The sequence below is a fragment of the Molothrus ater genome, chromosome 25 (genome assembly GCF_012460135.2).
Source record: "Molothrus ater isolate BHLD 08-10-18 breed brown headed cowbird chromosome 25, BPBGC_Mater_1.1, whole genome shotgun sequence".
In the NCBI taxonomy this organism is placed as follows: Eukaryota; Metazoa; Chordata; class Aves; order Passeriformes; family Icteridae; genus Molothrus; species Molothrus ater.
In genome coordinates, this window is record NC_050502.2 from 1 (window position 1) to 24,517 (window position 24,517).

The window sequence follows — 24,517 nt, forward strand, 5'->3', positions numbered from 1 at the left end:
CAAAAGCTATTTATGAGTTTCTATATTCTTCATGATAAACCCAGCTAAGCAAACATGATGTTGACAAGCAATCAATTATTAGTTAACTACTAACTCTTAACTTCAACAAGGCCTACCTATTTATTTTGATAAACTCTAATAAGGCTTATCTCTAACTAAAACTCAGCTCCTCTAAAATCCCTAAATTTCTTTAAAGTTTATGTCTCAGGGGGCCCCTCCCAGAAAGCCCACCTACACGGCCCCTCCCCTCAACTGGTCTGGGAAACATTTCCTCTGAGAGAAGTGGAAAAAATCTGTTTATTTACCAGGGAAAGCACCCCCCAGCACAAAAAATGAACAATACCAGATGACAAAACTCAATCGCCGCTCTGAAGAGACAACAAATTCAGAAAGTCTCTCCTGTGGATGCTTGCTCTGTTATCAATCCCTCCGGCACTAGGAAAGGCTGCTGCCCAGAGTAGGCCCCCATAGGCCACAAAGTGCAAGCTCTCAGTGCTCTCCAGGTCCCAGTCTGGAGCAGGTTTGAACAGTTCCAAGAAAAGGGAAAGAAAAAAGACAGTCCAGGGAAAACTCTGCCTCAGCCAGCTAAACCAACTGAAAAGCAAAGAACACTCTGTTCTGCTCCATCAGTGCCCAGACAACACAGTGCAGCACAGAATGTGGAGCAGTGTTGCTTTTAGAAGAGTGAGTGCAGCCTGTGATAACAAACTCCGTACTTCTTCTTCTCCCCACCTTTGCTCTCAGAAGCAGTCTTGAAGGCAGAGAATATAATATCCAGCATTAACAGAACAGATGGCTGGGGATACAACATCATAAAGTCACCCTAGGACACTGCTCTACTGAGATATGTCACCAGACTATGCTAAGACAAAGTTTTGGAACTGCTAATTAAAATTCTACTATCACAGTGAAGCTGAGGAGGAAACACAGCTCACTCCAGTTACCTTGTGGCATGCCAATACTTCCTTTCAATCACAATGGTTTTCGTCTTTAAGTCCGTGACATCACAGGCATAATTCAACATCTTTTGGGCAGGAAGGAAGATATTCTTCTTCTCATTATACTGATGGGTAAGCTGAAATGCAAAGCAGTTAATTCAAAGTGAAACAGCGATAAAGTCAATAGTAAAACTCACCACAGTTTTGTTTACCAACCCAAGTCCTTACGATCCCAAAATACAAGAACAGCTGTAAAAGCCTTGTGGTTTCTTAATTTTTTCCTATACCTACATGGGAGGGTAAGGGATAAATGATCCCAAACAATGGTAATCCACAACAAAGCATTCTTGACATCATATTCAGCTTTTGCATAGCGAGCTCTTCACCTGATCAAGTTATTCCATTGCAATAGTTTGGGGAGTATCTTAGAGGGCTGCCTGTTGTTGGTTTAAACCATCTTGATCATTCAGGAACCCAGTAGCAATGAGAAAGTTCAAAATAAGATAGTGCTACACATTGATTTTCCTATATGACAGACATATTTCTACAAGACAGAAGGCTGACCTAATGCTTCCCTACAACATGGCTGAAGTGGCATCCTGTTCCCCATAGGTTTTTCAGTTTAATTTTAGCAGCTTTCTTACTAGATTAATGAGCTGAACTAACTCAAAAAGGAATCAGATAAGTGCCAGAGCTTTAAAACAAACAACAACAACAACAACAACAAAAAAGATGCAAAATGGTGATTTGTGGGTGCGTTTGAAAACAGAAATTTTTTTGTATTTTTCATAGAGACATGGCATTCTCTAGAATGATATTGCTCCAACGGTTTGAGTTTGGTTTTCTTTTTCCCCCTCAATTGTAAATGTTATGCATTCTTTTTGGCCATTTCAGTAAATAGATTTTCTGATACGTGTGAAAGACAGTCTAAAGTTCCCCTCATTTGCCTCACGACCATTCCCAGGACAGACACTGGGACCCTAAAGACACCGATGGGAATTCTGGCCTGCCAGTAATGGATGAACACCAAAAATCCTGAGGCCCCTGAGCAGAATTCTGGCCTGCCAAGTGATTGTTCACAGCTGTGTCTTCAGTGACTGCTTCTAGCAGGGCCTGCCAAAGGGCGACCCGGCCTATATGCTTGCACCTGCTTCACGACAATAGACCAGGAATTTTCCCACCTCTTGGCCAGATGAACTTGCTGGGGCAACTTGGTAGCCCCCCCATGGAAAATCCTTCATCTCCACTACCAGCGTGAGGCACCGAGGTTGAAGCCCCCCTACCAAGGACTGAGACTGAGACACCTGTAATTCTGATGCAGGGGTGCTGGCCTGACTGAAGCAGGATGCCTGCTGAGTGTTGCCTACAGATGTGTTCACCGGACCTAGACTGGTTTCCCCCAGAAAGCAGTCCTGAAACAGTGGGTCCCACTCACTGCTGATACTGACTTATCCTGCTGAGAACATGGACTGTCTGTACCCGTCTTCAATATCTTTTTCCCCCTCAGCAATTTCAATAGACTTCTTCTTCTTCTTGATTGTATCTCAGCCATTTCAAGATTCTGTTTCCCCCCTCAGCAATGGACTATAATAGAACCTTGAGTTAACCAGGACTTTGAGATCTTCCCAACGTGACTAGGCAAACTCTATCGGCTGGACTAAGAGGACTTAGTCTCTCCATGTTTGGTAGCTATACTCCTCTCTCTTTCTCCCCCTCTTTTTTATTCTTTTCCTCTCCCTGATTCCTTTCAGGCATTTGCTGTGGTCATTCTATAAAGGTGCATTTGTTTGGATTGATACTGCAATCCCCTTTCCAGGTTGTCTGTTGCACTCCGAGATCAGTTAACCAACCAACCAGTTAACCAACCCCTTGGTATCAGCGGATCGTGACGATACCTTCTTTCAAGCTGACATTGGTTCTAGTCCATATAAGCACACTGGTAGGTAAAAGTAGACTCTAAAAGATAACATTCAAAATGTATTTCCCTTGTCTTCCCATTAAAGCAAGTGAAGAAAGCAGACAGGAGGTCTTCAGATAACATGCTATGCAAATTGAAAAGATTCTGTCCTTATTTGAAGCAACTGAGAAACTCACACAATGAAATACAGTTCAGACAGATCGAAGGGTCACAGATGATGTCAAATCTGTACTTTCAATGTTTGAATGAAGCAAGATTTCTTGAAGTACAATCCTATAAAATGAAGGTGAGTTTGCAGAAGCAATTGAACTGGGTCTGTTTTATAAACACAATGTTTTCTAAGTAACTGAGGATTCAGGAAGGCAACCTTGGAATTTAAAGGATTTAGAAAGATACAAATACCAAGACTGGCAGTTCATTAGCTTTAACAGTCTCTTCAAATAAGATCTATTTTTAACTTCTTCTTGTAGTAGGTCTGAAGACATTAGGAATGATGCAATAAAACAAAACAAACAACAAACCAAAACAAAACCAAAACAGCTTTCTCAAAAAGCTTGGAGAAACCAGAGAAATTATGATTTTTAGGGGTTAAGTAGTCCTTTAAAAGTTGTCTCTGGGAAAAGAGATAAAAAACCACTAATTGACTGTGGAGTATATTCCAAACCTGTCCTGAAGCATGTAAGGGACAAGAGCCTGTAATAAAACTACTATGCTGGGTTCATCTGTTAAAAGCATTCCAGAATGGTTGAAATTATCAATCACATAATGTGGGATTAAAAAAAAAAAAAAAAAAAAAAAGAAAAAAAGAAAAAGAAAAAAGAAGAAAGCATAGAGAAAAAAATATTTTGAACATGTTTTCCCATTCCCAGATGGCATAACAGCTTTATTTCATTTTGTTCCTAAGACTGATTAATAGCTTATGAAGTGTTTTACAATTGAGAGTGAGAGTGTTCACACTAACCATACAATTTGGATGGATCTCTTTTACTTTGCACAGCAGCAGATACGGTTTAGCACTCCACAGTTCAGTCCCCGAAAGTGAATGGGTGTGGCAGATTTAACCTAACTGGCCAGTCCACCAGAATGCTTAATTATCTTGGAAAATGCTTTGCTCTGTCTCATTATCTGGACATGTCTCTCTAGCTCCGCTTTGAGCTCCTTGATCTTTCATCTACAGGATGAGATCCAATTTAGCTTAGCAAGGACATAGCCTTTCAAAACCACATCTTTTATCTTCTGCATTCATACAAGTACATTTCTACTGCAGGGAACCCTGTGGAAGATCCTAGTTGTTTTGTTTCTCAGATAGTTGTTGCATAAAAGAGCTCTTCTTTTAATTTTTTCCCTGCTAAAGTATAGGCTCTGTACTTAACTGATTGTGATGCTAACTCATTATCATCTATTCTTCAGTCGTACAGAGTAGGCAGCAAAGTTTTCTTCTGAAGACATTCATTTAATGAGAAATGCTGAAGGTCTGACTTTAGTTGCAAAGGTCACTGATTGACCGGTTGCAAAATTGTTAAGTCTAGTAAGAGCAGGAAAAGTGTGCTGTTGCTGTGCCTGTAAATGTCGTGTCAGCTGCTGTTGGGATAAAAAGCATGAGCATAAGAAAAGATATCTGCATGGATAGAAAAGAAATTTGTTGTGATTTCTGCACAAGAGGAAGTATGAAGCACTTATTTCAGTGGCTAAGACAGTATCATCATTGGGCCAGTTCTCTTCAACATCTTTTGAACAACCTGGACACAGCACTTGAAGGAATATTAAGACAGTTTGCCAAAGACACTAAATTGGGAGGAGCTGTGAACTAACTCCCTTGAGGGCACAGAGACCTTGCAGAGAGATCTTGCCAAATAGGAGAGATGGGCAATTCTTGCTGGCCGGGAGTCTATGCACAAATCACAAAAGGGGCGGGACTGCTGGGGACGGCGTCTCAAGCTGGTTTTTTTCCAGCATCAGTCTCATGACATGGTGATGACAATGGGAAGCTGCCAGCAGCTCACGTCCCCAGCAGCAGACAAAGAACTTAATGTTACAACTTACTTGAAAAGTTTTTTGACCAATCACACAAAGCAAAAGCATATTGACAGTACTTCTGTCCAATCACTATAAAGACATGTACCTGGGCTTAGAACGATGCTCGCTTCTTTCGAATAAAAGACCTGCTTGTAAGCCTTAAGATACAACGCACAGAGCTCCATTATTAAGCTTAGAACTACCTAACATCGCGCTAGATATACTTTGCTGTAGCTTAGGGAGTTATTCTAGACAAGCATTAATACACAGACCATTGTTCCATTTGTCCTTACTTTTCTACTTCTCATCTAATTTTTCTGCTGACAAACCTTATGACTACTGCTTAGCTCCAATGACAGTTCTGCTGTCTCTGAGGCCTTCCTTTTGCAGCTTTCCCAAACCCCTCTGTTTTTGAGGATTCCCACAGGCAATCACCAACCAGATGGAGTGGAACAAGGGCAAGTGCTGGATTCAGCACCTGCAACAGGGCAATCCTGGTGGGTGTATAGACTGGGGAGGGAGCAAGAGGCTGGGAGAAGCACTGCAGAAAGGGACCCAGGCTCCTGGCCAATGGCAAGCTGAATGTGCATCAGCAGTGCCCTGGCAGCCAGGAGGGCCAAGCCTGTCCTGGGGTGCATCAAGCACAGTATCACCAGCTGGGCAAGGAAGGGGATTGTCTTGCTCTGCTCTGCTCTGCTCTGCTCTGCTCTTCTCTGCTCTGCTCTGCTCTGCTCTGCTCTGCTCTGGGGCGGAATCACCTTGGTATTAGAAAGTCCTCAAATGAGGTCTACAAAGACAGGACTCAAAGAAATGGCATGCAGCTGAGTCAGGGGAGGTTTAGGTTGGGTATCCGGAAAAAGTTTTTAACCAGAGAATGGCTGGGCACTGGAAGAGTCTTTCCAGGGAGTGGTCACACCATCACACCTGTCTGAGTTTGGGACATTGCTCTCAGGCATATGGTGTGATTCTCAAGGATGGCCCCAGGCAGGGCCAGGAGTTGGACTGATGATGATCCTGATGGGGTCCTTCCAATTCAACAGATTCAATGACTCAATGGTTCTGTCCTGGCCACTCAAGGTATATTGCTTGGTCTCATCAGATTTTGATCTGCTCTTGTTGGTCAGACTTTGTCCCTACTGGCTAATGATATTTATCACAAAGACAAAGTGCCTTTTCTCAATTTTCTCAAGCAATTGGAACATGCGCCTTAGAATCCTAAAAAAGTCTTTTCTTTGAAACAACACTGTAGTGTTTTTCAGTGCCCAGTAGTCTTTCCAGATCTTAAGGAGAAAGAAGGCAAAATGAGGGGACGTATTACAATGAATGATTGTCAATTTTCCGGTTCTTTAGCAGTATATTTGTACTTCCACTATTCTTTGCTGTAAAATCATGGTTTTCTATAGTATCCAATTTTCTAGCAAGACACATTTCTGCAACTGAGCCCATCAGTCATTGTGAAAATATATTGTCAAAAGTACAAAACATATGAATAGGCAGTGACAAGTGAGGGAAAAAAGAAGTATGAGAAGCAGCTGCATGATACTAAAGTGAGACAAGAAGGAGGAGAAGGTGCTCCAGTTGACACAGCAAAGAATCCCCCACAGTCCCTGGAGGACATCATCATCAAGCAGGTTGTCTCCCAGCAGTCCCTGGAGAACCGTGGAGGAACACAATGGAGCTCGTGTTCCTGTTGCACAGCAGGTGAATGTGCTTTGAAGGAAGCTGCAGCTTGTGGAGGGAGGGAGGGCCAGAAAAGCATCCTTGACCTCTTGGAAGAGTGGAAGAGTAAGTGCAAATCTTAAACAGCTGCTAACTCTAATCTATTCTCTTTCCACTTCTTGTCTTAGGTAAGTAAGAAGACAACCCAAGAATTAGAAGCCTAAATTCTTTTGCTCGAGGCTCCCATTCTTTCTGCCATTCTCTTAAAATTTAGTTTGAAGTAAAACTCATGATAAAGTTCTTAAGGCTTGATGTTCAGGCTTGTTTCAGAAAATAGGGAGTGCAAATAACTCTTGTCACTGTCATTTTTTTCATAGAAGGAAAAAGGGAAATTACTGGTTTTCAAGGACTTACAGAAATCCATTGGTAACGGTGGTGAGACTGAAGAGTTTAATTAATCTGAAAAGAGAATGTCGTGGAGCTACCTCAGCGCTGTACAAGTTTTTTTACCAGGAAGTCTAGACTTTTAAACAGACTAAGGACACAATAGTTATCTCTGGGAATATTTTAGTATGTATAGTACATTCATCTTTAAGTAGTTCTATCTGTTTGACAGTTATGACTTAGGCTTTAAATTTGATGTGAAAAGAAATATTTGTGATTCAGATCATTTCCATTTCTGAAGCATTTCAGTTGTTGACTGTTTTTGCTGTCTCCTGAGGGCGGGAAAATAGTCTTTGTACCAATACTGAAACAAACTAGATGGAAAAATTTGTTTTCCTCATTCTTTTCTGTCTATTTGAACAGGCACAGCAGCAAGACCACTGCTATGCGTCTGAGTGGCCCTTCCACTCCTGGAGGACAAACTTGTAGTGGCTAGTATGTTATTTGCACACATTTCTGATGCCGGCTGTTAACTGTTGTGCAGAAAGATCTGTCAACCTTTTTCACAGGAGGACACTTCTGAATTGCTTCACTTGTCTCTGAAGCAGAGAACTAAGCTGGCACTCCATTTCTGAGATCTTGCTGCGTTAGCCCCCAAACCCATTTCTTTCAAATGCCTTTTACTTTCAACCAAAGCACTTCATTACTTCATGATGTAATCTCTTGTTCTTAATGTTCGGGGGATTGTTTTAGACTGATAAGACCATATTGCAGTAAGCAGGTAGAACATCTATCTTAAGCAGTATCCATCACTTGGCTTTGGTTCATGTATCATAACATCTGCAAGGAATGTCATTTACAATCAATGGATGGGCTGGGGTAACGGGCCACAGGTTTAGGAATCTTTCTCCAATTAATTTTGCGTTAAAATTTAGCTCTTATCATTTCAATTGTGTCTTTATTAAAACAATCATCTATTTATTACCTGTACCACAATGAACTGTGTACCTGTACCACAGTCAACAGGGGTTGAGCATCCTACAACAATTCCAAGAAGAAGAATGGTCTGAGCCCCCAGTGCAGCACATGAAGTCTGTCATCAAGTCAGAGTCCCGCAGGCGTTTTCTCAGCCTGGAGAAGAGCAGACTCTGGGCAAATTGTTAGAGCAGCTCTCCAGTAGCTGAAGACAGCCTACCAGAAGGAGGCAAGTGAGCTACACAAGGGCACGGAGCAATAGGAAAAGTGTGGATGGCTTTAAAACCTGAAGAGTATAGGTTTCCTTTGGCTATTGGGAAGAAATTCCTTGCCAAGATGGTTGGGAGACACTAGAACATGTTGTGGGTGACCAATTCCTGGAAGTGATCAAGGCCAGCTTGAATGGGTCTTTGAGCTTAAGGCGGTCTAGTGGAAGGTGTCCCTGACAATGACATGGTGGGGAGGAGGTAGGTGAATTTAATTCCAAAGCCAACCATTCCATTATTCTATGGTAATCATTCTGTACAGTAGCAGTAAGAAGTTGAAGCTAGAAATAACATATTCATGCTGAGAAACTGCTATCCAATGAGTTGAACTGTTTGGGTCTCACATTTATGTGCCATTTAGCAATACTATATCTAATATCTAGTCCTCGCTCTTTATCATACACGCAAGTATTTTATCATCTTTAACGTTTCTGACATTTGGGAATTTTCTTCCCTTCTCTTTCTTTCTTTCTTTCTTTCTTTCTTTCTTTCTTTCTTTCTTTCTTTCTTTCTTTCTTTCTTTCTTTCTTTCTTTCTTTCTTTCTTTCTTTCTTTCTTTCTTTCTTTCTTTCTTTCTTTCTTTCTTTCCTTTCCCCCTTTCCCCCTTTCCCCCTTTCCCCCTTTCCCCCTTTCCCCCTTTCCCTCTTTCCCTTGTTCCTTCTTTTTCCCTTCCTTTTCTTTTTCTTTCTTTCTTTCTTTCTTTCTTTCTTTCTTTCTTTCTTTCTTTCTTTCTTTCTTTCTTTCTTTCTTTCTTTCTTTCTTTCTTTCTTTCTTTCTTTCTTTCTTTCTTTCTTTCTTTCTTTCTTTCTTTCTTTCTTTCTTTCTTTCTTTCTTTCTTTCTTTCTTTCTTTCTTTCTTTCTTTCTTTCTTTCTTTCTTTCTTTCTTTTTCTTTCTCTCTTTCCTTCTTTCTTTTCTTTCCTTCCCCCACTTCCTTCCTTCACTGCCTTCCTTCCACTATGTCCTTCTTTCTGCCACATCCTTCTGCCACTTCCTTCCCTCCCTCCCTCCACTTTGATGTTAATTTGCAAACTGTCCAGTAGTTACAGGAAATTACTCTTCTTAAATATCATTTTGAAGCTTAGAAATGAATAACAAAATTGTGTCAAACCATGGCATTTAAAAGCCACCTGAAAGTGAGAACTAGCTATTGAAAAGACAAAAATACAAAAATGAAATGATGGAGTGGATGGTTTTAAGGGATATTCTTTGTATTGCTTTGCTACAAATGAGGATCTCAATTTTTACACCTTCTAAAAACACATCTTGAAACTTACTACTTTCCGTGACAAAAATATTTCCAAAACAAGGAAATTGATTTATGCAGATGGAAATATCATCTCCCAAATAGTCATCATCAAGTCCAAAAGATTACCCTGCTTTTACGTAGTAAGCTTTATGGAGATTTCTATTCTCACACAAACCAAGAAGAATCTTTCCAATGACTAGAAAATCTTTAAAAGCAAAATAACCTTGAAGAAAAAAGATCCAAAAAAGAGCCGGGAATTAGATACGTCCACACTTGTTACATGTTGGTTACTAATATTGGCTCTAGTTTGTTGGCGAGTACACTTCCCATTCACGCACGCACGCACCCCTCTTCCTCCTGCACACAGATGTGTGATATTGGGTCTCAAAGAATGGACTATTTTCTCTTAGATAGGTTTTGGTTCTCAAAGTCAAAGCGTAGTCTTCCTGGCTCTATTACCAGGATTTTGTTCCGGGAAGGGAATGTGCTTGTGCCTGTTAGAAATGGGGAGGAGGGGACAGAAAGCAAAGCCATTTGAAGACAACCTGCAGCATAACTAAGAAAGTGGGGTGCTTCTTGACTGCACAACAAAAGAAAGATCGGGAGTAAAATGGAGGAAAACTTGAGGTGCTGATAGAGTTTCTCCTTGTGACAGCTTTCAAACGGACAGAAAACAGCACTTCCTCATTCTCCTGCCTTTTCAATTCACATTAACATTGGAAGAAAAGGGGTTTTGGACAACTTTCTTTTGCTTCTTGCCTAACACTCTGCTGACATTCCGTGCAACTTCCAGAAAAAGATCCGGGATGCTTTTTGTACTGGGAGAGTTTCTCCTTGCGAGACCTAGTAGAAAAGCTTTTTGCTAAGATGTAGGCGACAAGAGACGCAGATTCAGAGATACGGAGCTCTCCGAAGGTAAGGACCGCTCCCGGGCGTCTGTCCGCAGAAGCCGTGCTCCGGAGCGCAGCGCGACCGGCACAATGCTCTGTGTGCAAAGAAGCGGCTTCTTCGCCTCCGGGAGACGGAGACCGCGGCCGCGTCTTTAAAAGCGAAGAAAAAAGTCGCACAACATGGGGATTGTGTGTGCAGCTCTCAAACCTAAAGAAAACAGTACCTTACCACTCTCCGGCCTTTTCCATTCACATTACCACCCAAAAGAAGGAGTTTTGGACAACTTTCTTTTGCTTCTTGCTAAACACACTGCAGACCTCCGTGCAACTTCTAGAACAAGAGCGGAGATGCTTTCCATACTGGCACAGTTGGTCCTTGCAAGACATAGTAAAAAAGCTTTTTGCTAAGTTTTATGCGACCAGAGAGGCAGAAGGCAGAGTAAAGAGCTCTCTGAAACTAAGCCCCCTGCCAGGGCGTCTTTCGTCAGAAGCCGCTCTCCGGAGATCACCGCCACCGGCACAATGCTCTGTGCGCGAAGAAGCCGCTTCTTCGCCTCCGGGAGATGGAGAGAACGGCCGCTTCCCAAAGGCGAAGATGCAAGCCGCAGCACACAGATATAGCATGTGCAGCTTTGAAATTGATAGAAACGAGTACATTAGCATTCTCCTGCCGTTTCATTCACGTTATATTCGAATAAAAGGAGTTTTGGGACACTATCTTTTTCATCTTCTTAAACACTCTGCAGTCCTCTGTGCAACTTTTAGAAGAAGATCGGGGATGTTTTCTTTCCTGGCAGAGTTTCTCTTTGCAAGATATGGTGGAAAAGCTTTTTGCTGAGTGTAGAGCGGCAAGACACGCAGAAGACGCAGATACGCAGCTCTCCGAAGCTAAGTGCCGGTCCCGGGCTTCTTTCGGCACAAACCGCTCTCAGGAGCTCCCTGCGCTCGCCACAATGCTCTGTGTGCGAAGAAGCCGCTTCTTCGCCTCCGGGAGAATCGGCGAGCGGCAGCTTCCCAAAGGCGAAGATGCAAGCTGCAGCACACAGGCACAGTGTGGGCAGCCTTCAGACTTAGAGAAAACAGTACTTTACCACTCTCCTGCCTTTTCCATGGTTATTCTATTGGAAAAGAACGAGTTTTGGACAACTACCTTTCATTCTTGCCAAACGCTTTGCAGACCCCCGTGCAAGCTTTAGAACAAGATTTTGGATGTTTTCTTTCCTGGCAGAGTTTCTCCTTGCAAGATATGGTGGAAAAGCTTTTTGCTGAGTGTAGAGCGGCAAGACACGCAGAAGACGCAGATACGCAGCTCTCCGAAGCTAAGTGCCGGTCCCGGGCTTCTTTCGGCACAAACCGCTCTCAGGAGCTCCCTGCGCTCGCCACAATGCTCTGTGTGCGAAGAAGCCGCTTCTTCGCCTCCGGGAGAATCGGCGAGCGGCAGCTTCCCAAAGGCGAAGATGCAAGCTGCAGCACACAGGCACAGTGTGGGCAGCCTTCAGACTTAGAGAAAACAGTACTTTACCACTCTCCTGCCTTTTCCATGGTTATTCTATTGGAAAAGAACGAGTTTTGGACAACTACCTTTCATTCTTGCCAAACGCTTTGCAGACCCCCGTGCAAGCTTTAGAACAAGATTTTGGATGTTTTCTTTCCTGGCAGAGTTTCTCCTTGCAAGATATGGTGGAAAAGCTTTTTGCTGAGTGTAGAGCGGCAAGACACGCAGAAGACGCAGATACGCAGCTCTCCGAAGCTAAGTGCCGGTCCCGGGCTTCTTTCGGCACAAACCGCTCTCAGGAGCTCCCTGCGCTCGCCACAATGCTCTGTGTGCGAAGAAGCCGCTTCTTCGCCTCCGGGAGAATCGGCGAGCGGCAGCTTCCCAAAGGCGAAGATGCAAGCTGCAGCACACAGGCACAGTGTGGGCAGCCTTCAGACTTAGAGAAAACAGTACTTTACCACTCTCCTGCCTTTTCCATGGTTATTCTATTGGAAAAGAACGAGTTTTGGACAACTACCTTTCATTCTTGCCAAACGCTTTGCAGACCCCCGTGCAAGCTTTAGAACAAGATTTTGGATGTTTTCTTTCCTGGCAGAGTTTCTCCTTGCAAGATATGGTGGAAAAGCTTTTTGCTGAGTGTAGAGCGGCAAGACACGCAGAAGACGCAGATACGCAGCTCTCCGAAGCTAAGTGCCGGTCCCGGGCTTCTTTCGGCACAAACCGCTCTCAGGAGCTCCCTGCGCTCGCCACAATGCTCTGTGTGCGAAGAAGCCGCTTCTTCGCCTCCGGGAGAATCGGCGAGCGGCAGCTTCCCAAAGGCGAAGATGCAAGCTGCAGCACACAGGCACAGTGTGGGCAGCCTTCAGACTTAGAGAAAACAGTACTTTACCACTCTCCTGCCTTTTCCATGGTTATTCTATTGGAAAAGAACGAGTTTTGGACAACTACCTTTCATTCTTGCCAAACGCTTTGCAGACCCCCGTGCAAGCTTTAGAACAAGATTTTGGATGTTTTCTTTCCTGGCAGAGTTTCTCCTTGCAAGATATGGTGGAAAAGCTTTTTGCTGAGTGTAGAGCGGCAAGACACGCAGAAGACGCAGATACGCAGCTCTCCGAAGCTAAGTGCCGGTCCCGGGCTTCTTTCGGCACAAACCGCTCTCAGGAGCTCCCTGCGCTCGCCACAATGCTCTGTGTGCGAAGAAGCCGCTTCTTCGCCTCCGGGAGAATCGGCGAGCGGCAGCTTCCCAAAGGCGAAGATGCAAGCTGCAGCACACAGGCACAGTGTGGGCAGCCTTCAGACTTAGAGAAAACAGTACTTTACCACTCTCCTGCCTTTTCCATGGTTATTCTATTGGAAAAGAACGAGTTTTGGACAACTACCTTTCATTCTTGCCAAACGCTTTGCAGACCCCCGTGCAAGCTTTAGAACAAGATTTTGGATGTTTTCTTTCCTGGCAGAGTTTCTCCTTGCAAGATATGGTGGAAAAGCTTTTTGCTGAGTGTAGAGCGGCAAGACACGCAGAAGACGCAGATACGCAGCTCTCCGAAGCTAAGTGCCGGTCCCGGGCTTCTTTCGGCACAAACCGCTCTCAGGAGCTCCCTGCGCTCGCCACAATGCTCTGTGTGCGAAGAAGCCGCTTCTTCGCCTCCGGGAGAATCGGCGAGCGGCAGCTTCCCAAAGGCGAAGATGCAAGCTGCAGCACACAGGCACAGTGTGGGCAGCCTTCAGACTTAGAGAAAACAGTACTTTACCACTCTCCTGCCTTTTCCATGGTTATTCTATTGGAAAAGAACGAGTTTTGGACAACTACCTTTCATTCTTGCCAAACGCTTTGCAGACCCCCGTGCAAGCTTTAGAACAAGATTTTGGATGTTTTCTTTCCTGGCAGAGTTTCTCCTTGCAAGATATGGTGGAAAAGCTTTTTGCTGAGTGTAGAGCGGCAAGACACGCAGAAGACGCAGATACGCAGCTCTCCGAAGCTAAGTGCCGGTCCCGGGCTTCTTTCGGCACAAACCGCTCTCAGGAGCTCCCTGCGCTCGCCACAATGCTCTGTGTGCGAAGAAGCCGCTTCTTCGCCTCCGGGAGAATCGGCGAGCGGCAGCTTCCCAAAGGCGAAGATGCAAGCTGCAGCACACAGGCACAGTGTGGGCAGCCTTCAGACTTAGAGAAAACAGTACTTTACCACTCTCCTGCCTTTTCCATGGTTATTCTATTGGAAAAGAACGAGTTTTGGACAACTACCTTTCATTCTTGCCAAACGCTTTGCAGACCCCCGTGCAAGCTTTAGAACAAGATTTTGGATGTTTTCTTTCCTGGCAGAGTTTCTCCTTGCAAGATATGGTGGAAAAGCTTTTTGCTGAGTGTAGAGCGGCAAGACACGCAGAAGACGCAGATACGCAGCTCTCCGAAGCTAAGTGCCGGTCCCGGGCTTCTTTCGGCACAAACCGCTCTCAGGAGCTCCCTGCGCTCGCCACAATGCTCTGTGTGCGAAGAAGCCGCTTCTTCGCCTCCGGGAGAATCGGCGAGCGGCAGCTTCCCAAAGGCGAAGATGCAAGCTGCAGCACACAGGCACAGTGTGGGCAGCCTTCAGACTTAGAGAAAACAGTACTTTACCACTCTCCTGCCTTTTCCATGGTTATTCTATTGGAAAAGAACGAGTTTTGGACAACTACCTTTCATTCTTGCCAAACGCTTTGCAGACCCCCCGTGCAAGCTTTAGAACAAGATTTTGGATGTTTTCTTTCCTGGCAGAGTTTCTCCTTGCAAGATATGGTGGAAAAGCTTTTTGCTGAGTGTAGAGCGGCAAGACACGCAGAAGACGCAGATACGCAGCTCTCCGAAGCTAAGTGCCGGTCCCGGGCTTCTTTCGGCACAAACCGCTCTCAGGAGCTCCCTGCGCTCGCCACAATGCTCTGTGTGCGAAGAAGCCGCTTCTTCGCCTCCGGGAGAATCGGCGAGCGGCAGCTTCCCAAAGGCGAAGATGCAAGCTGCAGCACACAGGCACAGTGTGGGCAGCCTTCAGACTTAGAGAAAACAGTACTTTACCACTCTCCTGCCTTTTCCATGGTTATTCTATTGGAAAAGAACGAGTTTTGGACAACTACCTTTCATTCTTGCCAAACGCTTTGCAGACCCCCGTGCAAGCTTTAGAACAAGATTTTGGATGTTTTCTTTCCTGGCAGAGTTTCTCCTTGCAAGATATGGTGGAAAAGCTTTTTGCTGAGTGTAGAGCGGCAAGACACGCAGAAGACGCAGATACGCAGCTCTCCGAAGCTAAGTGCCGGTCCCGGGCTTCTTTCGGCACAAACCGCTCTCAGGAGCTCCCTGCGCTCGCCACAATGCTCTGTGTGCGAAGAAGCCGCTTCTTCGCCTCCGGGAGAATCGGCGAGCGGCAGCTTCCCAAAGGCGAAGATGCAAGCTGCAGCACACAGGCACAGTGTGGGCAGCCTTCAGACTTAGAGAAAACAGTACTTTACCACTCTCCTGCCTTTTCCATGGTTATTCTATTGGAAAAGAACGAGTTTTGGACAACTACCTTTCATTCTTGCCAAACGCTTTGCAGACCCCCGTGCAAGCTTTAGAACAAGATTTTGGATGTTTTCTTTCCTGGCAGAGTTTCTCCTTGCAAGATATGGTGGAAAAGCTTTTTGCTGAGTGTAGAGCGGCAAGACACGCAGAAGACGCAGATACGCAGCTCTCCGAAGCTAAGTGCCGGTCCCGGGCTTCTTTCGGCACAAACCGCTCTCAGGAGCTCCCTGCGCTCGCCACAATGCTCTGTGTGCGAAGAAGCCGCTTCTTCGCCTCCGGGAGAATCGGCGAGCGGCAGCTTCCCAAAGGCGAAGATGCAAGCTGCAGCACACAGGCACAGTGTGGGCAGCCTTCAGACTTAGAGAAAACAGTACTTTACCACTCTCCTGCCTTTTCCATGGTTATTCTATTGGAAAAGAACGAGTTTTGGACAACTACCTTTCATTCTTGCCAAACGCTTTGCAGACCCCCGTGCAAGCTTTAGAACAAGATTTTGGATGTTTTCTTTCCTGGCAGAGTTTCTCCTTGCAAGATATGGTGGAAAAGCTTTTTGCTGAGTGTAGAGCGGCAAGACACGCAGAAGACGCAGATACGCAGCTCTCCGAAGCTAAGTGCCGGTCCCGGGCTTCTTTCGGCACAAACCGCTCTCAGGAGCTCCCTGCGCTCGCCACAATGCTCTGTGTGCGAAGAAGCCGCTTCTTCGCCTCCGGGAGAATCGGCGAGCGGCAGCTTCCCAAAGGCGAAGATGCAAGCTGCAGCACACAGGCACAGTGTGGGCAGCCTTCAGACTTAGAGAAAACAGTACTTTACCACTCTCCTGCCTTTTCCATGGTTATTCTATTGGAAAAGAACGAGTTTTGGACAACTACCTTTCATTCTTGCCAAACGCTTTGCAGACCCCCGTGCAAGCTTTAGAACAAGATTTTGGATGTTTTCTTTCCTGGCAGAGTTTCTCCTTGCAAGATATGGTGGAAAAGCTTTTTGCTGAGTGTAGAGCGGCAAGACACGCAGAAGACGCAGATACGCAGCTCTCCGAAGCTAAGTGCCGGTCCCGGGCTTCTTTCGGCACAAACCGCTCTCAGGAGCTCCCTGCGCTCGCCACAATGCTCTGTGTGCGAAGAAGCCGCTTCTTCGCCTCCGGGAGAATCGGCGAGCGGCAGCTTCCCAAAGGCGAAGATGCAAGCTGCAGCACACAGGCACAGTGTGGGCAGCCTTCAGACTTAGAGAAAACAGTACTTTACCACTCTCCTGCCTTTTCCATGGTTATTCTATTGGAAAAGAACGAGTTTTGGACAACTACCTTTCATTCTTGCCAAACGCTTTGCAGACCCCCGTGCAAGCTTTAGAACAAGATTTTGGATGTTTTCTTTCCTGGCAGAGTTTCTCCTTGCAAGATATGGTGGAAAAGCTTTTTGCTGAGTGTAGAGCGGCAAGACACGCAGAAGACGCAGATACGCAGCTCTCCGAAGCTAAGTGCCGGTCCCGGGCTTCTTTCGGCACAAACCGCTCTCAGGAGCTCCCTGCGCTCGCCACAATGCTCTGTGTGCGAAGAAGCCGCTTCTTCGCCTCCGGGAGAATCGGCGAGCGGCAGCTTCCCAAAGGCGAAGATGCAAGCTGCAGCACACAGGCACAGTGTGGGCAGCCTTCAGACTTAGAGAAAACAGTACTTTACCACTCTCCTGCCTTTTCCATGGTTATTCTATTGGAAAAGAACGAGTTTTGGACAACTACCTTTCATTCTTGCCAAACGCTTTGCAGACCCCCGTGCAAGCTTTAGAACAAGATTTTGGATGTTTTCTTTCCTGGCAGAGTTTCTCCTTGCAAGATATGGTGGAAAAGCTTTTTGCTGAGTGTAGAGCGGCAAGACACGCAGAAGACGCAGATACGCAGCTCTCCGAAGCTAAGTGCCGGTCCCGGGCTTCTTTCGGCACAAACCGCTCTCAGGAGCTCCCTGCGCTCGCCACAATGCTCTGTGTGCGAAGAAGCCGCTTCTTCGCCTCCGGGAGAATCGGCGAGCGGCAGCTTCCCAAAGGCGAAGATGCAAGCTGCAGCACACAGGCACAGTGTGGGCAGCCTTCAGACTTAGAGAAAACAGTACTTTACCACTCTCCTGCCTTTTCCATGGTTATTCTATTGGAAAAGAACGAGTTTTGGACAACTACCTTTCATTCTTGCCAAACGCTTTGCAGACCCCCGTGCAAGCTTTAGAACAAGATTTTGGATGTTTTCTTTCCTGGCAGAGTTTCTCCTTGCAAGATATGGTGGAAAAGCTTTTTGCTGAGTGTAGAGCGGCAAGACACGCAGAAGACGCAGATACGCAGCTCTCCGAAGCTAAGTGCCGGTCCCGGGCTTCTTTCGGCACAAACCGCTCTCAGGAGCTCCCTGCGCTCGCCACAATGCTCTGTGTGCGAAGAAGCCGCTTCTTCGCCTCCGGGAGAATCGGCGAGCGGCAGCTTCCCAAAGGCGAAGATGCAAGCTGCAGCACACAGGCACAGTGTGGGCAGCCTTCAGACTTAGAGAAAACAGTACTTTACCACTCTCCTGCCTTTTCCATGGTTATTCTATTGGAAAAGAACGAGTTTTGGACAACTACCTTTCATTCTTGCCAAACGCTTTGCAGACCCCCGTGCAAGCTTTAGAACAAGATTTTGGATGTTTTCTTTCCTGGCAGAGTTTCTCCTTGCAAGATATGGTGGAAAAGCTTTTTGCTGAGTGTAGAGCGGCAAGACACGCAGAAGACGCAGATACGCAGCTCTCCGAAGCTAAGTGCCGGTCCCGGGCTTCTTTCGGCACAAACCGCTCTCAGGAGCTCCCTGCGCTCGCCACAATGCTCTGTGTGCGAAGAAGCCGCTTCTTCGCCTCCGGGAGAATCGGCGAGCGGCAGCTTCCCAAAGGCGAAGATGCAAGCTGCAGCACACAGGCACAGTGTGGGCAGCCTTCAGACTTAGAGAAAACAGTACTTTACCACTCTCCTGCCTTTTCCATGGTTATTCTATTGGAAAAGAACGAGTTTTGGACAACTACCTTTCATTCTTGCCAAACGCTTTGCAGACCCCCGTGCAAGCTTTAGAACAAGATTTTGGATGTTTTCTTTCCTGGCAGAGTTTCTCCTTGCAAGATATGGTGGAAAAGCTTTTTGCTGAGTGTAGAGCGGCAAGACACGCAGAAGACGCAGATACGCAGCTCTCCGAAGCTAAGTGCCGGTCCCGGGCTTCTTTCGGCACAAACCGCTCTCAGGAGCTCCCTGCGCTCGCCACAATGCTCTGTGTGCGAAGAAGCCGCTTCTTCGCCTCCGGGAGAATCGGCGAGCGGCAGCTTCCCAAAGGCGAAGATGCAAGCTGCAGCACACAGGCACAGTGTGGGCAGCCTTCAGACTTAGAGAAAACAGTACTTTACCACTCTCCTGCCTTTTCCATGGTTATTCTATTGGAAAAGAACGAGTTTTGGACAACTACCTTTCATTCTTGCCAAACGCTTTGCAGACCCCCGTGCAAGCTTTAGAACAAGATTTTGGATGTTTTCTTTCCTGGCAGAGTTTCTCCTTGCAAGATATGGTGGAAAAGCTTTTTGCTGAGTGTAGAGCGGCAAGACACGCAGAAGACGCAGATACGCAGCTCTCCGAAGCTAAGTGCCGGTCCCGGGCTTCTTTCGGCACAAACCGCTCTCAGGAGCTCCCTGCGCTCGCCACAATGCTCTGTGTGCGAAGAAGCCGCTTCTTCGCCTCCGGGAGAATCGGCGAGCGGCAGCTTCCCAAAGGCGAAGATGCAAGCTGCAGCACACAGGCACAGTGTGGGCAGCCTTCAGACTTAGAGAAAACAGTACTTTACCACTCTCCTGCCTTTTCCATGGTTATTCTATTGGAAAAGAACGAGTTTTGGACAACTACCTTTCATTCTTGCCAAACGCTTTGCAGACCCCCGTGCAAGCTTTAGAACAAGATTTTGGATGTTTTCTTTCCTGGCAGAGTTTCTCCTTGCAAGATATGGTGGAAAAGCTTTTTGCTGAGTGTAGAGCGGCAAGACACGCAGAAGACGCAGATACGCAGCTCTCCGAAGCTAAGTGCCGGTCCCGGGCTTCTTTCGGCACAAACCGCTCTCAGGAGCTCCCTGCGCTCGCCACAATGCTCTGTGTGCGAAGAAGCCGCTTCTTCGCCTCCGGGAGAATCGGCGAGCGGCAGCTTCCCAAAGGCGAAGATGCAAGCTGCAGCACACAGGCACAGTGTGGGCAGCCTTCAGACTTAGAGAAAACAGTACTTTACCACTCTCCTGCCTTTTCCATGGTTATTCTATTGGAAAAGAACGAGTTTTGGACAACTACCTTTCATTCTTGCCAAACGCTTTGCAGACCCCCGTGCAAGCTTTAGAACAAGATTTTGGATGTTTTCTTTCCTGGCAGAGTTTCTCCTTGCAAGATATGGTGGAAAAGCTTTTTGCTGAGTGTAGAGCGGCAAGACACGCAGAAGACGCAGATACGCAGCTCTCCGAAGCTAAGTGCCGGTCCCGGGCTTCTTTCGGCACAAACCGCTCTCAGGAGCTCCCTGCGCTCGCCACAATGCTCTGTGTGCGAAGAAGCCGCTTCTTCGCCTCCGGGAGAATCGGCGAGCGGCAGCTTCCCAAAGGCGAAGATGCAAGCTGCAGCACACAGGCACAGTGTGGGCAGCCTTCAGACTTAGAGAAAACAGTACTTTACCACTCTCCTGCCTTTTCCATGGTTATTCTATTGGAAAAGAACGAGTTTTGGACAACTACCTTTCATTCTTGCCAAACGCTTTGCAGACCCCCGTGCAAGCTTTAGAACAAGATTTTGGATGTTTTCTTTCCTGGCAGAGTTTCTCCTTGCAAGATATGGTGGAAAAGCTTTTTGCTGAGTGTAGAGCGGCAAGACACGCAGAAGACGCAGATACGCAGCTCTCCGAAGCTAAGTGCCGGTCCCGGGCTTCTTTCGGCACAAACCGCTCTCAGGAGCTCCCTGCGCTCGCCACAATGCTCTGTGTGCGAAGAAGCCGCTTCTTCGCCTCCGGGAGAATCGGCGAGCGGCAGCTTCCCAAAGGCGAAGATGCAAGCTGCAGCACACAGGCACAGTGTGGGCAGCCTTCAGACTTAGAGAAAACAGTACTTTACCACTCTCCTGCCTTTTCCATGGTTATTCTATTGGAAAAGAACGAGTTTTGGACAACTACCTTTCATTCTTGCCAAACGCTTTGCAGACCCCCGTGCAAGCTTTAGAACAAGATTTTGGATGTTTTCTTTCCTGGCAGAGTTTCTCCTTGCAAGATATGGTGGAAAAGCTTTTTGCTGAGTGTAGAGCGGCAAGACACGCAGAAGACGCAGATACGCAGCTCTCCGAAGCTAAGTGCCGGTCCCGGGCTTCTTTCGGCACAAACCGCTCTCAGGAGCTCCCTGCGCTCGCCACAATGCTCTGTGTGCGAAGAAGCCGCTTCTTCGCCTCCGGGAGAATCGGCGAGCGGCAGCTTCCCAAAGGCGAAGATGCAAGCTGCAGCACACAGGCACAGTGTGGGCAGCCTTCAGACTTAGAGAAAACAGTACTTTACCACTCTCCTGCCTTTTCCATGGTTATTCTATTGGAAAAGAACGAGTTTTGGACAACTACCTTTCATTCTTGCCAAACGCTTTGCAGACCCCCGTGCAAGCTTTAGAACAAGATTTTGGATGTTTTCTTTCCTGGCAGAGTTTCTCCTTGCAAGATATGGTGGAAAAGCTTTTTGCTGAGTGTAGAGCGGCAAGACACGCAGAAGACGCAGATACGCAGCTCTCCGAAGCTAAGTGCCGGTCCCGGGCTTCTTTCGGCACAAACCGCTCTCAGGAGCTCCCTGCGCTCGCCACAATGCTCTGTGTGCGAAGAAGCCGCTTCTTCGCCTCCGGGAGAATCGGCGAGCGGCAGCTTCCCAAAGGCGAAGATGCAAGCTGCAGCACACAGGCACAGTGTGGGCAGCCTTCAGACTTAGAGAAAACAGTACTTTACCACTCTCCTGCCTTTTCCATGGTTATTCTATTGGAAAAGAACGAGTTTTGGACAACTACCTTTCATTCTTGCCAAACGCTTTGCAGACCCCCGTGCAAGCTTTAGAACAAGATTTTGGATGTTTTCTTTCCTGGCAGAGTTTCTCCTTGCAAGATATGGTGGAAAAGCTTTTTGCTGAGTGTAGAGCGGCAAGACACGCAGAAGACGCAGATACGCAGCTCTCCGAAGCTAAGTGCCGGTCCCGGGCTTCTTTCGGCACAAACCGCTCTCAGGAGCTCCCTGCGCTCGCCACAATGCTCTGTGTGCGAAGAAGCCGCTTCTTCGCCTCCGGGAGAATCGGCGAGCGGCAGCTTCCCAAAGGCGAAGATGCAAGCTGCAGCACACAGGCACAGTGTGGGCAGCCTTCAGACTTAGAGAAAACAGTACTTTACCACTCTCCTGCCTTTTCCATGGTTATTCTATTGGAAAAGAACGAGTTTTGGACAACTACCTTTCATTCTTGCCAAACGCTTTGCAGACCCCCGTGCAAGCTTTAGAACAAGATTTTGGATGTTTTCTTTCCTGGCAGAGTTTCTCCTTGCAAGATATGGTGGAAAAGCTTTTTGCTGAGTGTAGAGCGGCAAGACACGCAGAAGACGCAGATACGCAGCTCTCCGAAGCTAAGTGCCGGTCCCGGGCTTCTTTCGGCACAAACCGCTCTCAGGAGCTCCCTGCGCTCGCCACAATGCTCTGTGTGCGAAGAAGCCGCTTCTTCGCCTCCGGGAGAATCGGCGAGCGGCAGCTTCCCAAAGGCGAAGATGCAAGCTGCAGCACACAGGCACAGTGTGGGCAGCCTTCAGACTTAGAGAAAACAGTACTTTACCACTCTCCTGCCTTTTCCATGGTTATTCTATTGGAAAAGAACGAGTTTTGGACAACTACCTTTCATTCTTGCCAAACGCTTTGCAGACCCCCGTGCAAGCTTTAGAACAAGATTTTGGATGTTTTCTTTCCTGGCAGAGTTTCTCCTTGCAAGATATGGTGGAAAAGCTTTTTGCTGAGTGTAGAGCGGCAAGACACGCAGAAGACGCAGATACGCAGCTCTCCGAAGCTAAGTGCCGGTCCCGGGCTTCTTTCGGCACAAACCGCTCTCAGGAGCTCCCTGCGCTCGCCACAATGCTCTGTGTGCGAAGAAGCCGCTTCTTCGCCTCCGGGAGAATCGGCGAGCGGCAGCTTCCCAAAGGCGAAGATGCAAGCTGCAGCACACAGGCACAGTGTGGGCAGCCTTCAGACTTAGAGAAAACAGTACTTTACCACTCTCCTGCCTTTTCCATGGTTATTCTATTGGAAAAGAACGAGTTTTGGACAACTACCTTTCATTCTTGCCAAACGCTTTGCAGACCCCCGTGCAAGCTTTAGAACAAGATTTTGGATGTTTTCTTTCCTGGCAGAGTTTCTCCTTGCAAGATATGGTGGAAAAGCTTTTTGCTGAGTGTAGAGCGGCAAGACACGCAGAAGACGCAGATACGCAGCTCTCCGAAGCTAAGTGCCGGTCCCGGGCTTCTTTCGGCACAAACCGCTCTCAGGAGCTCCCTGCGCTCGCCACAATGCTCTGTGTGCGAAGAAGCCGCTTCTTCGCCTCCGGGAGAATCGGCGAGCGGCAGCTTCCCAAAGGCGAAGATGCAAGCTGCAGCACACAGGCACAGTGTGGGCAGCCTTCAGACTTAGAGAAAACAGTACTTTACCACTCTCCTGCCTTTTCCATGGTTATTCTATTGGAAAAGAACGAGTTTTGGACAACTACCTTTCATTCTTGCCAAACGCTTTGCAGACCCCCGTGCAAGCTTTAGAACAAGATTTTGGATGTTTTCTTTCCTGGCAGAGTTTCTCCTTGCAAGATATGGTGGAAAAGCTTTTTGCTGAGTGTAGAGCGGCAAGACACGCAGAAGACGCAGATACGCAGCTCTCCGAAGCTAAGTGCCGGTCCCGGGCTTCTTTCGGCACAAACCGCTCTCAGGAGCTCCCTGCGCTCGCCACAATGCTCTGTGTGCGAAGAAGCCGCTTCTTCGCCTCCGGGAGAATCGGCGAGCGGCAGCTTCCCAAAGGCGAAGATGCAAGCTGCAGCACACAGGCACAGTGTGGGCAGCCTTCAGACTTAGAGAAAACAGTACTTTACCACTCTCCTGCCTTTTCCATGGTTATTCTATTGGAAAAGAACGAGTTTTGGACAACTACCTTTCATTCTTGCCAAACGCTTTGCAGACCCCCGTGCAAGCTTTAGAACAAGATTTTGGATGTTTTCTTTCCTGGCAGAGTTTCTCCTTGCAAGATATGGTGGAAAAGCTTTTTGCTGAGTGTAGAGCGGCAAGACACGCAGAAGACGCAGATACGCAGCTCTCCGAAGCTAAGTGCCGGTCCCGGGCTTCTTTCGGCACAAACCGCTCTCAGGAGCTCCCTGCGCTCGCCACAATGCTCTGTGTGCGAAGAAGCCGCTTCTTCGCCTCCGGGAGAATCGGCGAGCGGCAGCTTCCCAAAGGCGAAGATGCAAGCTGCAGCACACAGGCACAGTGTGGGCAGCCTTCAGACTTAGAGAAAACAGTACTTTACCACTCTCCTGCCTTTTCCATGGTTATTCTATTGGAAAAGAACGAGTTTTGGACAACTACCTTTCATTCTTGCCAAACGCTTTGCAGACCCCCGTGCAAGCTTTAGAACAAGATTTTGGATGTTTTCTTTCCTGGCAGAGTTTCTCCTTGCAAGATATGGTGGAAAAGCTTTTTGCTGAGTGTAGAGCGGCAAGACACGCAGAAGACGCAGATACGCAGCTCTCCGAAGCTAAGTGCCGGTCCCGGGCTTCTTTCGGCACAAACCGCTCTCAGGAGCTCCCTGCGCTCGCCACAATGCTCTGTGTGCGAAGAAGCCGCTTCTTCGCCTCCGGGAGAATCGGCGAGCGGCAGCTTCCCAAAGGCGAAGATGCAAGCTGCAGCACACAGGCACAGTGTGGGCAGCCTTCAGACTTAGAGAAAACAGTACTTTACCACTCTCCTGCCTTTTCCATGGTTATTCTATTGGAAAAGAACGAGTTTTGGACAACTACCTTTCATTCTTGCCAAACGCTTTGCAGACCCCCGTGCAAGCTTTAGAACAAGATTTTGGATGTTTTCTTTCCTGGCAGAGTTTCTCCTTGCAAGATATGGTGGAAAAGCTTTTTGCTGAGTGTAGAGCGGCAAGACACGCAGA

The 24,517-nt window shown here is 47.2% G+C and overlaps 1 long non-coding RNA gene across 1 annotated transcript; it reads right to left on the reverse strand.

Moving 5' to 3' along the window:
- Positions 1-279: 279 nt before the first annotated feature.
- LOC118696170 (uncharacterized) lies at positions 280-3,635 on the reverse strand. Its single transcript, XR_004981626.2, has 2 exons — positions 945-3,635; positions 280-796 (listed from the first exon to the last, which is right to left on the reverse strand). It is a non-coding gene; the product is annotated as an uncharacterized LOC118696170 (long non-coding RNA).
- Positions 3,636-24,517: the final 20,882 nt, after the last annotated feature.